The sequence below is a fragment of the Lithobates pipiens genome, unplaced genomic scaffold (assembly GCF_037356315.1).
Source record: "Lithobates pipiens isolate NorthernLeopardFrog02 unplaced genomic scaffold, aLitPip1_a1.2 Scaffold_18, whole genome shotgun sequence".
NCBI classification, from domain to species: Eukaryota; Metazoa; Chordata; class Amphibia; order Anura; family Ranidae; genus Lithobates; species Lithobates pipiens.
This window is the reverse complement of record NW_027507758.1, coordinates 553,626,759-553,638,950: the sequence shown is the minus strand read 5'-3', so window position 1 is coordinate 553,638,950 and position 12,192 is coordinate 553,626,759. Positions and strand designations below refer to the sequence as shown.

Genomic DNA, 12,192 nt, shown 5'->3' with positions numbered 1-12,192 from the left:
GCTGGTAATGGGACACTCTGATGTAAGGGGGTGCTGATGGGACTCTCTGATGTTAGGGTGTGCTGATGGGACACTCTGATGTAAGGGGGCTGGTAATGGGACACTCTGATGTAAGGGGGTGCTGATGGAACACTCTGATGTAAGGGGGCTGCTGATGGGACATTCTGATGTACGGAGGTGCTGGTAATGGGACACTCTGATGTAAGGGGGCTGGTAATGGGACACTCTGATGTAAGGGGGCTGGTAATGGGACACTCTGATGTAAGGGGGCTGGTGATGGGACACTCTGATGTAAGGGGGTGCTGATGGGACTCTCTGATGTTAGGGGGTGCTGATGGGACACTCTGATGTTAGGGAGTGCTGATGGGACTCTCTGATATTAGGGAGTGCTGATGGGACACTCTGATGTAAGGGGGCTGGTGATGGGACACTTTGATGTAAGGGGGTGCTGATGGGACACTCTGATGTTAGGGGGTGCTGATGGGACACTCTGATGTTAGGGAGTGCTGATGGGACTCTCTGATGTTAGGGAGTGCTGATGGGACACTCTGATGTAAGGGGGCTGGTGATGGGACACTCTGATGTAAGGGGGTGCTGATGGGACTCTCTGATGTTAGGGGGCGCTGATGGGACTCTCTGATGTTAGGGAGTACTGATGGGACACTCTTATGTAAGGGGGCTGGTGATGAGACACTCTGATGTAAGGGGTGATGATGGGACACTCTGTTGTAAGGGGGTGCTGATGGGACACACTGATGTTAGGGGGCGCTGATGGGACTCTCTGATGTTAGGGAGTGCTGATGGGACACTCTCATGTAAGGGGGCTGGTGATGGGACACTCTGATGTAAGGGGGTGCTGATGGGACACTCTGATGTTAGGGGGTGCTGATGGGACACTCTGATGTTAGGGAGTGCTGATGGGACTCTCTGATGTTAGGGAGTGCTGATGGGACACTCTGATGTAAGGGGGCTGGTGATGGGGCACTCTGATGTAATGGGTGATGATGGGACACTCTGTTGTAAGGGGGTGCTGATGGGACACACTGATGTTAGGGAGTGCTGATGGGACACTCAAAATGTAAGTGGGCCGGTCTGGATGAAGTCCAGGGCCAAATTTCTGTCCCAGTCCAGCCCTGGTGGAGAGGGATCAGATCTGTGACCCCGTTAGGGAGACTCACCCTCTACTTTCATTTTTAACCATTATCATCGAAAGTGAAGGTAAAAGGAAATCACTAATTTTGGGTTGACGCCGAAACAGGATTATCGGCACTAGTTCTGGTGACACCCAGGGATTCCCTTACTCAGAAGGGATTTCCTCTCAATTCCTGTATTTGGCATGGGATAGGATGTGAAAGGAAGTCTGAACAACGAGCCACAGATGTGGAAAGAAAACTGACGGGTGGTTGTAACCCTCCCTTGCTCTATTAAAAAGAAAAAAAATGTGGCCTACAGTTCAACAATAAGGGCTCATTTACTTGGGCACCATACAGCATTAGGACCCCTTTCACGCTGAGCCGTGGCCGCATTAGCGCTAAAGCAGTGAGCATTTTAGCTGCACTTTAGTGATGTTTAATCAGGGTGTTTAACCCCCACTAGCTGGGCACTTTTAACCCCCGCTAGCGGCTGAAGAGGGGGTTAAACGTACCCATGTTGTGGCGCTTCCGAAGTACTTTTCAGGCTCTTTGGAAGCGCTGCCAATTCATTTCAATGGGCAGGGTGTTTTGGAAGCTTTGTATACAGCACTCCCAATCCGCTCTAAAGATGCTGCTTGCAGGACTTTTCCTAACGTCCCCCAAGCGCACCGCCCCAGTGTGAAAAGACACACTAAAATGTATTATAAAAAGGAATCCCCTGGGGGAGGATTTTAAAGGCACGTACAACTTGATTGAAAAACAATGAAAAATATTTTATTACATAAAACAAACAAGGAAGTAATATACAATATACATAAAAAAAATATCTCTGGGTACAATTATAAAGACACTGTTAATAACAACGTGCACCACATAGGTTTATAATATAATCCATGTAGGTATAGCCACCCTACGCGCTTCGGAGCTTAATAAAGCATATCCTTCTTCAGGGGTGTAGATACAACATTAACATGGAATCTGTTGAATAACGGAGGACAAGATATTAGAGCGGGAGATGTAAGCGCCCAGATGTAATCCACATATAAACTGACAAAAGAATCCATATAAGCCATGGGAATACCATGGATTTGGGGGTGACAAATAATGAAATAAAAAATGGTCATGTAATAGAGTTGCACAAAATGCTGAAGGCCTCCCTCGCCCTTAAAGGTACAGAATAAAATAATTAGCTTCAAACACTGGCAAAATAGAACGATAATCAATTATTATAGTGCAATATAACTCTACTGCTTAGTTTAACAATAACACAATCATACAACAGTTCATTTAGCAATAACGCCATCAAAATAAATAATAGTACATATTGGATGACTTATATGTAAAAAGCGCAAAAGATGACAAAAAAAGATAGTGGTATAAATATCATAAGTATAAGTAGCTAATTCCCTATTGTTTCCTACCCCCTGAGACGAACCCTTCCAAAAACGGTTTGAACCAAATAGTGTCGTTAAGACCCGGAGACTGAGTAGCTTTCAAGGAGTGAATCCATCTGCAGGAGAATTTTGTTCCAATCTCCCCCCCTGTGGTTTGGGTGAATTCTGTCCAAGATGAGGAATTTGATTTTGGGGAGTTTCCCCCATGGACTAAGGTGGTGTGGCGGCCTAGGGGGAGGTCCGGATCACAGGTGCGCATACTAGTAATATGCCTATATGCACGTTTCCAAAATTCCTGTTTGGTTTTGCCAACGTAAAAACAACTGCACTCACACAGGAGCAAATAAATTACTCTGAATGTGTGGCAGTTGGCAAAGTGTTTTGGGTGAAAGATTTTGCCATTGGGCAAAAGTGGATTTTTTTGTGTCAACATAAATTTGCAGTTATGACATTTACCGCATGCAAAAGTGCCTTTGTATTTGCAGTGTGTAAAACTTGTAGCGTCTCGAAATTCACTTTTCACAAGGGTGTCACCAATGGATGTGGCTTGTTTGAAAGTAAAGGAGGGTTTTGATGTCACAAATTTGCCTAGAGACGGATCGCATGTAAGAATGTGCCAGCATTTTTCAATCATTTTCTTAACCTGCTCTTGTTGGTTGCTAAATTTAGTTATAATTCTGATATCCTCAGTTTCCTTTTTAGATTTTTTGCGATGTATAAGGTCGATTCTATTGTGAAGGCAAGCTCGTTTGAAGGCGCGCTTCAGGGAGGTATGGGAATAGCCCCGCAAAAGCAATCTCTTGCGGAGCTGATTGGCCTCCTCCCGAAACACGACCTCATCCGAGCAATTACACCTAACTCGAAGGTACTGGCTGTACGGGATGGAATTTATTAGGGGTTTGGGATGAAAGCTTGACACGTAGAGAATAGAGTTGCCTGCAGTTGGCTTCCTAAATAGTTTACTTAACACTTTGCCAGATTAACCCCTGTAAATCTCCACATCAAGGAAGGTGATGCGATCAAGATCAGAGTTCATAGTAAAATGTAGATTAAAGTTATTCTTGTTAATTTTCAGGAGCCACTGTTCTAACGGGTCATGGGGGCCGTCCCAGATGATGAAGATGTCGTTGATGTACCGGTACCAACAAAGAGTGTGGTCCGAGTACATCGACAAGTCCTCATCATCCAGAACCATTGCCTCCCACTCCCCCAGGTACAGGTTGGCGTAGGATGGGGCATAGCAGGTCCCCATCGCTACCCCCTGCACCTAGAGGAAGTAGGAGCCGTTGAAGGTGAATACATTGTGTTGTAAAATGAAATCTAAAATTGACATGATAAACTCCCCGTATCTCGGGTCGATCTCGGGGTTCTTGGATAGAAAGTGTTGAACAACTGCTATCCCCTTTTATCGTGAGGGATCGAGTTGTAAAGGGATTCTGCATCCACTGCTACAAAGATGGCGTGGTCCAGAATGATTAAGGAATCAATGACTTGAAGAAACTAAAGAGTATCCTTAACAAAGGAAGGCAAGGAGGAAACTTTGCTAGTGTTGTCACTGACAGCCAACGCCTGAGATAATTGGCCTACCAGGGGGGTTGTTTGCATTCTTGTGAATTTTTGGCAAAGCATAAAATACGGGAACACGTGGAAATTTATTTTGAACAAATTCCCAAGTTTGTTGGGTGATAATTTGATTAGAGAAGGCCGAATCAATGATAGCATAAAACTCAAGGGTGTACTTCTTCACAATGTTGGCAGGGACACAACGGTACCAGTCAGTGTTGCTGAGTATTTTAGTGCACATTTCGATGTATGTTGTATTGTCAAGAAGGACAATATTTCCTCCCTTATCTGATGTTTTAATTGTGATATTTTTGTTAAGTGAGAGTTGTTTAAGGGCTATGTGTTCCTGTCTACTGAGGTTGGCTAGGACCTGCGTTTCCGGATTTTTAACGCTTCCAAATCATTGTAGATGAGCTTCAAAAATGCTGCGGCATTAGGGCATGTACTGGGGGCAGGGCAAAAGTCAGATTTCTTCTTAAGATTGGATTTAGTTTACCTTAAAAGGGATATCCTGTGGATCTACTGTGTCCTCCAACAAGGAGGTTAAATCGAGTTGATCAATAAGGTCAATTGGATTATTTTCTTTCAAAAGGGCCACTAATTGGTCCAGTGCTTGTGTTTCTTGGGAGGTGTGTGTAGTATGAACTTCCTTATTGGAGAAAAGTTTCTTTAGAAGTAATTTACGAACAAATAATTGAAGGTCTTTATATACGTCGAATACATCAATATCTTGGGTAGGGCAAAAATTGAGGCCTTTCCTCAGGACGTTAATTTCATCAACAGGGAGCTTGTAAGAAGAAAGATTAACTTTGGATAAATCAGATAATAACTCGCCTGCAAAAACGGCTCTCCTGCAGTCTGTGTGGAAGCCCCAAGTGCTTTCACACTGAGGAGATGCGCTGGCAGGACTTTAAAAAAAAGTCCTGCAAGCAGCATCTTTTGAGTGGTGTATACCGCTCCTCCACCACTCCTGCCCATTGAAATGAATGGGCACCACTGCCGAAGCACCTGCAATGCGATTTGGCAGCTGAGCTTCACGGGCACATTTAACCCCTTCCTGGGCCGCTAGCTGAATTATAAGTGCCCCGCTAAAATGACGGTAAAGCGCTGCTAAAACTGGCAGCGTTTTACCGTCAACGCCTGCTCGCTCCAGTGTGAAAGCAGCCTTAAGACCCCTTTCACACCAGGGTGTTTTGCAGGCGCTATAGCGTTAGAAATAGAGCTTGCAAAACGCCCTAAAGAAGCTGCACCATTGTGTGTAGTGTGAAAGCCCGAGGGCTTTCACACGACAGCGGTGCACTGGCAGGACGTCAGAAAAAAGTCCTGCCAGCAGCTTCTTAGGAGCGGTGTGTTTACCGCTCCTCCACCACTGCTCCCTATTGAAATCAATGGGGCAGCGCTGTAATACTGCCGGAAAAACGCCGCTATTGCGGCGTATTGCTGGCGGGTTTAACCCTTTCGCGGCCGATAGTGGGGGTAAAAGTGCCCCGCTAGCACCCGAAATGCGCCGCAAATCCGGCGGTAAAACGCCACTAAAAATAGCAGCGTTTTACCACCCACGCTATCGGTGGTGTGGTGTGAAAGGGGTCTTGGTGATACAGAAAATTTCTTACATTAAACAAAACAAACATCCAAACAGTTCACGTGTATGTATAATTTAGAATTATATATATATATATATATATATACATATAAAAAAACAGGTAATCAAAACTTTTGGATGAAAAAAAATGGGCTAACTTTACTGTTTTTTTTTTTTTTTTTTTTTAAATCTGTGTATTTTTTCCCCAAAAAATTGAGTTTGAAAGACCGCTGCGCAAATACCGTGTGACATAATATATTGCAACAACCGCTATTTTATTCCCTAGGATCTCTGCTAAAAAATATATATATATATAAGTTTTGGGGGTTCTAAGTGAATTTCTAGCAGAAAATACTGGATCTTTATTTGTAAGCATCAAGTGTCAAAAAAGATTTAGTCTTTAAATGGTTAAACTGAGAACTTCTACACACAGAGTTCAATTCATTCATTCAAGTGTAAACATTGTATCATTTTGATCTTTTCTTGGCAGACTGCCCAGGAGACAAGTCACTGAAGTCATTTGCAAGTTGCGCTGAATATATCATCGGCCTTTTTTAACAGAACAATCGGCCGATGCCGATTAATTAAAAAACGCCAAATATCGGCTGATATATCGGTCGACCTCTAGTTGAGACTGTACAATTATGGGGGGTGCCCACAAGGATTTGTTCTAAAAAAGAAGGATCATTGGAAATGGTGTCAATAGAAGTAATAGTAATTGGGTTTTGATTTACAGTGCTAGTGTGGGTGTTAGGAGCGGCTTCCGGAACAGCCGCGGAAGGTGTAACCAACTGCCCCGGAAGTGATGTAGATGGAGGTGCAGATTGAGGATGTGTAATCATATAGAGTGTGAGTTTTTTAGCTTGTTGCTTTTCGGTGGAATCGCCGGAATATAAATTAGTACTCGGTGTGGTCTTGGATTTTTGATTAGATTGGGAATGTGAGGGGTGCGACTGATACGAGGAGTTTGATGTAGAACGGGGAAAAGAGGAAGTGTTTCTAATTGGTTGAGTAGAATTAACCGAGGGGTGTGGTAGATTTAAAGGGCCTTTACTTAAATTGGGTTTGTTGGAGGTAAAGGTCCATGTATGTATATTATATGTTACTTCCTTGTTTGTTTTATGTAATAAAATATTTTTGATTGTTTTTCAATCAAGTTGTATGTGCCTTTAAAATCCACCCCCACGGGATTCCTTTTTATAAACCATTTTTTCCGGATGTGGCACAACTAATACCGAAATGGGATCAGGAGATCAAGTCGTAGTCAAACATAATAACGAATGGGGATTCATTTTGGATTTTCATATGCAATACAAAGTGGTAGAAGATATCTTCAAGCGGCATTGGCATGTCCTTTTGCTAGATAAAAAACTAAATCCTGCATTTCCATCTCAACCTCAATTTATTTATAGGAAGGCCCCAAATTTCGGTGACAAAATTATAAAAGAAAGTGGTTGACCCCCCGAAACCTCCAACTACTTTTTGGGATCGAAATGGCTTTTTTGCTTGCCGGAGATGCAAAGCTTGCTGAGAAATCTCTAGGCCAGTTAGATCATTATACAATTTTTCCTCTCCATCAAATAATCGAGTGTTCAACATAAAACAGTTTATTACATGTAACAGCACTCACGTTGTATATGCTTTAAAATGCCCTTGTGGGTTGATGTATATTGGAAGGACAAAAAGAAAATTTAGAGTGAGAATCGCTGAACACATTCATAAAATTAAAATTGGATTCAAAGACCATAATGTGTCGTTACATTTCAAACTCAAATATAATATGGACGCCACTGGTCTCCAATTTTGGGGAATTGAACAAATCAAACCCTATTGGAGAGGAATCAATATGGTACGGGAATTGTCAAAACACGAGACTCAATGGATATAATTAGTTGATGTTTTGAGTCCTAGGGGCCTGAATATCGAATTGGACATCAATTGCTTTATAAGTGACACTTAATCAGATTATATCAATTACATGGATGCGCCCCCTGTGGTGGATTAGATCATTTACGCTCTACCATTCATGCATTGTTAGAAGGGGTTGGATACACAGAATTATCTATATAAAGGAAAACCAGAGACGATCCTGTATAAAAGAACCACATCCGAGTACACACAAAGATCAATGATGATCGTAGAGTAGTGTGCATAAAAGTAATTACATAAGAGCAATCATATAAAAAGAATGACACACGTACGGATGGACTTACTATAGACGCTTCTGTGAAATATATACACAGATTTTCATTTGAATTAAAAATCATTTTCCAGTTAAAAATAATTTTTAAACTATAATTTATTTCTTAAACTAAAATCAATTTAGATTTGAATTTGTTCCTCGATTTTTTTGATTATAGATGGGTTATTTACTAATCAAAATAAAAGGGCATAATCTATCATGGTGTTAAATCCCCATAATTTCTAAACCAGTTCCGGATTTATTCATTTCATTCTTAAGGTACTGTAATTTTAAATCTTTTTTTTTTAATATATATTTTTTAATGAATTAATTAGTTTTAATTCATTAAATAATAGTGTGCTTGCTCTTACTTTCACAGCGATACCTCACATGTGTGGTGCCATGGGCATAGCATAAGGGGTTGCAGGGGTCACAATGGCAACCCTGTCCCTAGCTCCAGGGGGCCCCAGCAGCCTCCCTGCCATATTATCATATCCTCCACAAAGTCCAGCTCTGATCTGCCATAGGGCCCCACAGCCACGCTCCAGTACTGGGTTTCCATTTTGCCTTCCACAATTGACACCTCTCCAATCTCATTGGCTGTGAAGCATTTCCAGAATGGAGAGGAGCATGAGGTAAGAACAGCCCAGGATGGGTAAGTGTCTGTGCTGTGTGCTGGCAACATGGAATGGTAACCGTGCTTAGCGAGGCAAGAGGAGGAGACTGCTGCTGTCCTATAGCCATGATGGGACCTTCATGTGTCTTCTAGTCACCAGCTGGGATACTCTGTACGCCCCCACTCGGGGATGTCTGCTTACCCCGACTTCCCTGACAACTGGGGAAAAGATATACACCTCCGGGAGGTGACCTTCCCCCAACACCTTCCAAAACTCACAGAGAAACCTTCAGAAATTGCTAAAACAAATCCCTTAACATCTCATCAGGGGGCCCCTGAAGGGCTACTGGCTCCAGATTTCATGTCACATGGCTTTGCCGTCCCAGATCTAAGTTGCACCCCCCCAAAGCCCCCTGACCACCCCACTGCCCTGGATACTATGCCCGGCTGCTGAGCTCCTTTCCCATTACAGCACTCTATACTGCTCCTTCTCCGCAGGGCTGAAATCACATTCCTTTACAACACAGCCAGTTAGCCATGATCTCCACAGGGTGTATCTGCCTACTGCAAATACACTGCCGTTCTGACAGAGAATTTCGCAAGTCAGAAGGACAACATAAAAGCCAGAAACACCCTGTGAAGACTGAGAGACTGCGTGTAAAGGAATGTGATTTCAGACCTGTGTAGTGTGGGGGCCGAGGAACTCTATACAGTGCTGAGATGGGAAAGGAGCAATGTCAAGTGACCTGCCAGGGGTCCCTCTCCTCTGATTCTCCAACGGTAATCACTGTCCTCTCATGTAAAGAGGAACTCAAAACTCTTAAGCCACTTTGGGTATCTTGGCATGCAGTGGGTGTTTCTGCACGCACGGTTGAAGTGGTGGGTGGTAATGAGGGGGGTCCAGGCCAACTTTTGCATCGGGGCCCACAAGCTTCAAGGTATGCCTTGTGTGGTGCGACCGCTATTTACATAAGTATGCAGGACCTACATGCACGTTTACATTTGTGCATGAGCATGGGTGTATGGGGCGCTTACATATTTTTTTTTTTTTTTGGATGAACTTTATTGCTATCACAAGGGATTAACAACATTCATGGTCTGTGACATATCCAGTTTTTAAGCCCATATCTCTCCTTTTGCCTCCAAAGCATGTGATCAAAGCAAGATCAGTTTGATCAGATGCTGTACAAACCAGTAATGGCTTCTAATCAAAACAAAAGTAATGTAACAGAAGAGGGGAAGAAACTCTTTCACAGTGATTGCGATTAGAGCGGTTATATTGGTAGCGGGCTCCCCGATGGGACAGGAGAGCCTGGTAAAGGTGGATAGGGTCCCCCTTGCTCCATCTGTAAAAATGACCGAGAGGCTGTAGAGCCAATTGGACCATTTTTCCCCAAATAGCGAAACACTCAGAGAAAAAGGATAATACCAAGACCATTGTTGTAGCTGCACTGATCCTGATCCTTGCTGAGCTTGAATCCATGTATGACTGGCTTTAGTTTGCCTCTATAGATACCCTGTGCTGTTATTCCAGGTATAACAGGCCCCTGTGCACAAATGGCATCCCACACTGTGTATTTTTGGCCCAGGGATGACATCTAGCACCGTGTGTCACGGGCCCACAGATCAGGTGGCACACCGGATATGGCAATGGTACACTCATGAAAGGAGGATGGGAAAAGGGAAGTCTATTATAAAACATTTTCAGATGGGCATTCCAATCAGGTCCACCTATCAGTTTTTACGGCTGACTTGATTGGAAGGTCCATTCATCCTTATGGACAAGCAGCTGTACACAGACTTGTGTCCATTTACACCCGCCTACCCCTGGGTTCGATCAGGCCCTTAAAAACAAAGCGTAGAGGACTCTCTCTTGAGTTTAAGGTGAAGCAGTTCCTACTGAACTGTCCGAGATTCAAACCATGTATGGGCAGGCTGATTGCACCCAAGCTTATTGATCAATCCACTTGGGTACAACTAGCCTGTTTGATTTTTCATGAGATCATTGCTAGAGGTTAAGCAATAATCACTGTGGCTCTCCCCATGAGGAGAACACAATAGCTCCACGGGATGGATTCCCCCATCAACATCAGTGTTGATGGGGGAATGCACCTATTTTCTTTCCTGCAACCACAGGTTGAAAATCTAACCATCTATGGCTGGCTTAACAGTCATCGGAGTTGCACCTGCTCTGACTAGATGGAGGTTGGAATCAGACCTGTGTTCCGGTGCATTGTGTTTAGAACGAATAAAAGAAAAAAAAATTCTTACACACACTATTTATTTTTATTTCATTTTATTAAATGTTTTTCACAATATAACAATAAAGTATATACATAATTTCTTCTGCCATGATGCACCACAATGCATGGTAGTGCGTTGAACTGCATTGTGTTGAATTGTACTGCATGTGTGTTGGAAGTGCATTTGGTCAATGTGTTGGGGTACCATTGACGATGGATGGCACTGCACCACACTGATGCTTGTAACGTGAATTAAAAAAACATAGGTTGGGGTAATGCACATTTACCACAACACAATGGTGTGATTTTGCACTAAAGCATGGCAGTTCACAGAACCATCCAAAACACAAATTTCCCCAGCATACTTACCAGCTAGCCAGCATAATATAACGAAAAAAAGGCTAAACTGTTTCTGCAATTTACATTGGATGCAAATATATGTGAAGCCGCACTGCCACGTCAAGGCCCCTCTGCAAAGTGCGGTCCCTAACTATAATGTTTCTAAATTGAGAAATATATAGGAAGAAATAAATAGAGTGTCTAAACTAGTTACAATTTTTTTTTAAAAACAGAGGTTTTTGTTATATATTTGCATTCATAAGTGAAGCTACATAGAGCTCCCAGGGATCCCATTGGATCTTCCTTGTGGCTTGTGCTTGGTCACAGTGAGACCTCGTATGATTGGGATTTCTGTGTCCCTCTAATGTAATGTTTCCAGGGTATATGCCTGTTAACCCTCTAAGTCTTAGGTGCTCGCAGTGATACTGGTGTTAGGTTTAGAAAGTCTCTAGCACTCAAAAAGATTATTTCCACTTATTGTGAAAAAATTTCATATTATTCCAGCCACTGTTTTATTGCTGGTTTGATAGTACCAGAAAATAAAAAAAAACTGGCCTCCAACCTCCCCTTATAGCCAGTCCAACACACACCTAAAAAGTATCAGCCTCCCGCCTGCAAAAAAACCCTGTGTCACTCCTGGAGCCTGAACGGCCCACTTTGATGGAGCCAGAACGGGGGTGTCACACTCTCCTGGAGCCTGAAAAGGCCCATTCTTCTGGAGCCAAACTGGCCCATTCTTCTAGAGCCTGAACGGCCCGCTCTGATGGAGCCTGAACAGCCCTCTCTGATGGATCCTGAACGGCACAGTCTGATGGAGCCTGAACGGCCCGCTCTGATGGAGCCTGAACGGCCCGCTCTGATGGAGCCTGAACGGCACAGTCTGATGGAGCCTGAACGGCCCGCTCTGATGGATCCTGAACGGCACAGTCTGATGGAGCCTGAACCGCCCGCTCTGATGGAGTCTGAACGGGGGTGTCACACTCTGATGGAGCCTGAACGGGGGTGACACGTGCTGATGGAGCCTGAACGGGGGTGTCACACGCTGATGGAGCCTGAACGGGGGTGTCACATGCTGATGGAGTCTGAACGGGGGTGTCACACTCTGATGGAGCCTGAAAGGGGGTGTCACACGCTGATGGA

The 12,192-nt window shown here is 43.7% G+C and overlaps 1 protein-coding gene across 9 annotated transcripts in view; it reads left to right on the top strand.

The window, feature by feature from the left end:
• Window positions 1-12,192, top strand: part of LOC143988956 (uncharacterized) — a 570,864-nt gene that overhangs the window by 501,093 nt on the left and 57,579 nt on the right. The window lies entirely within an intron of this gene.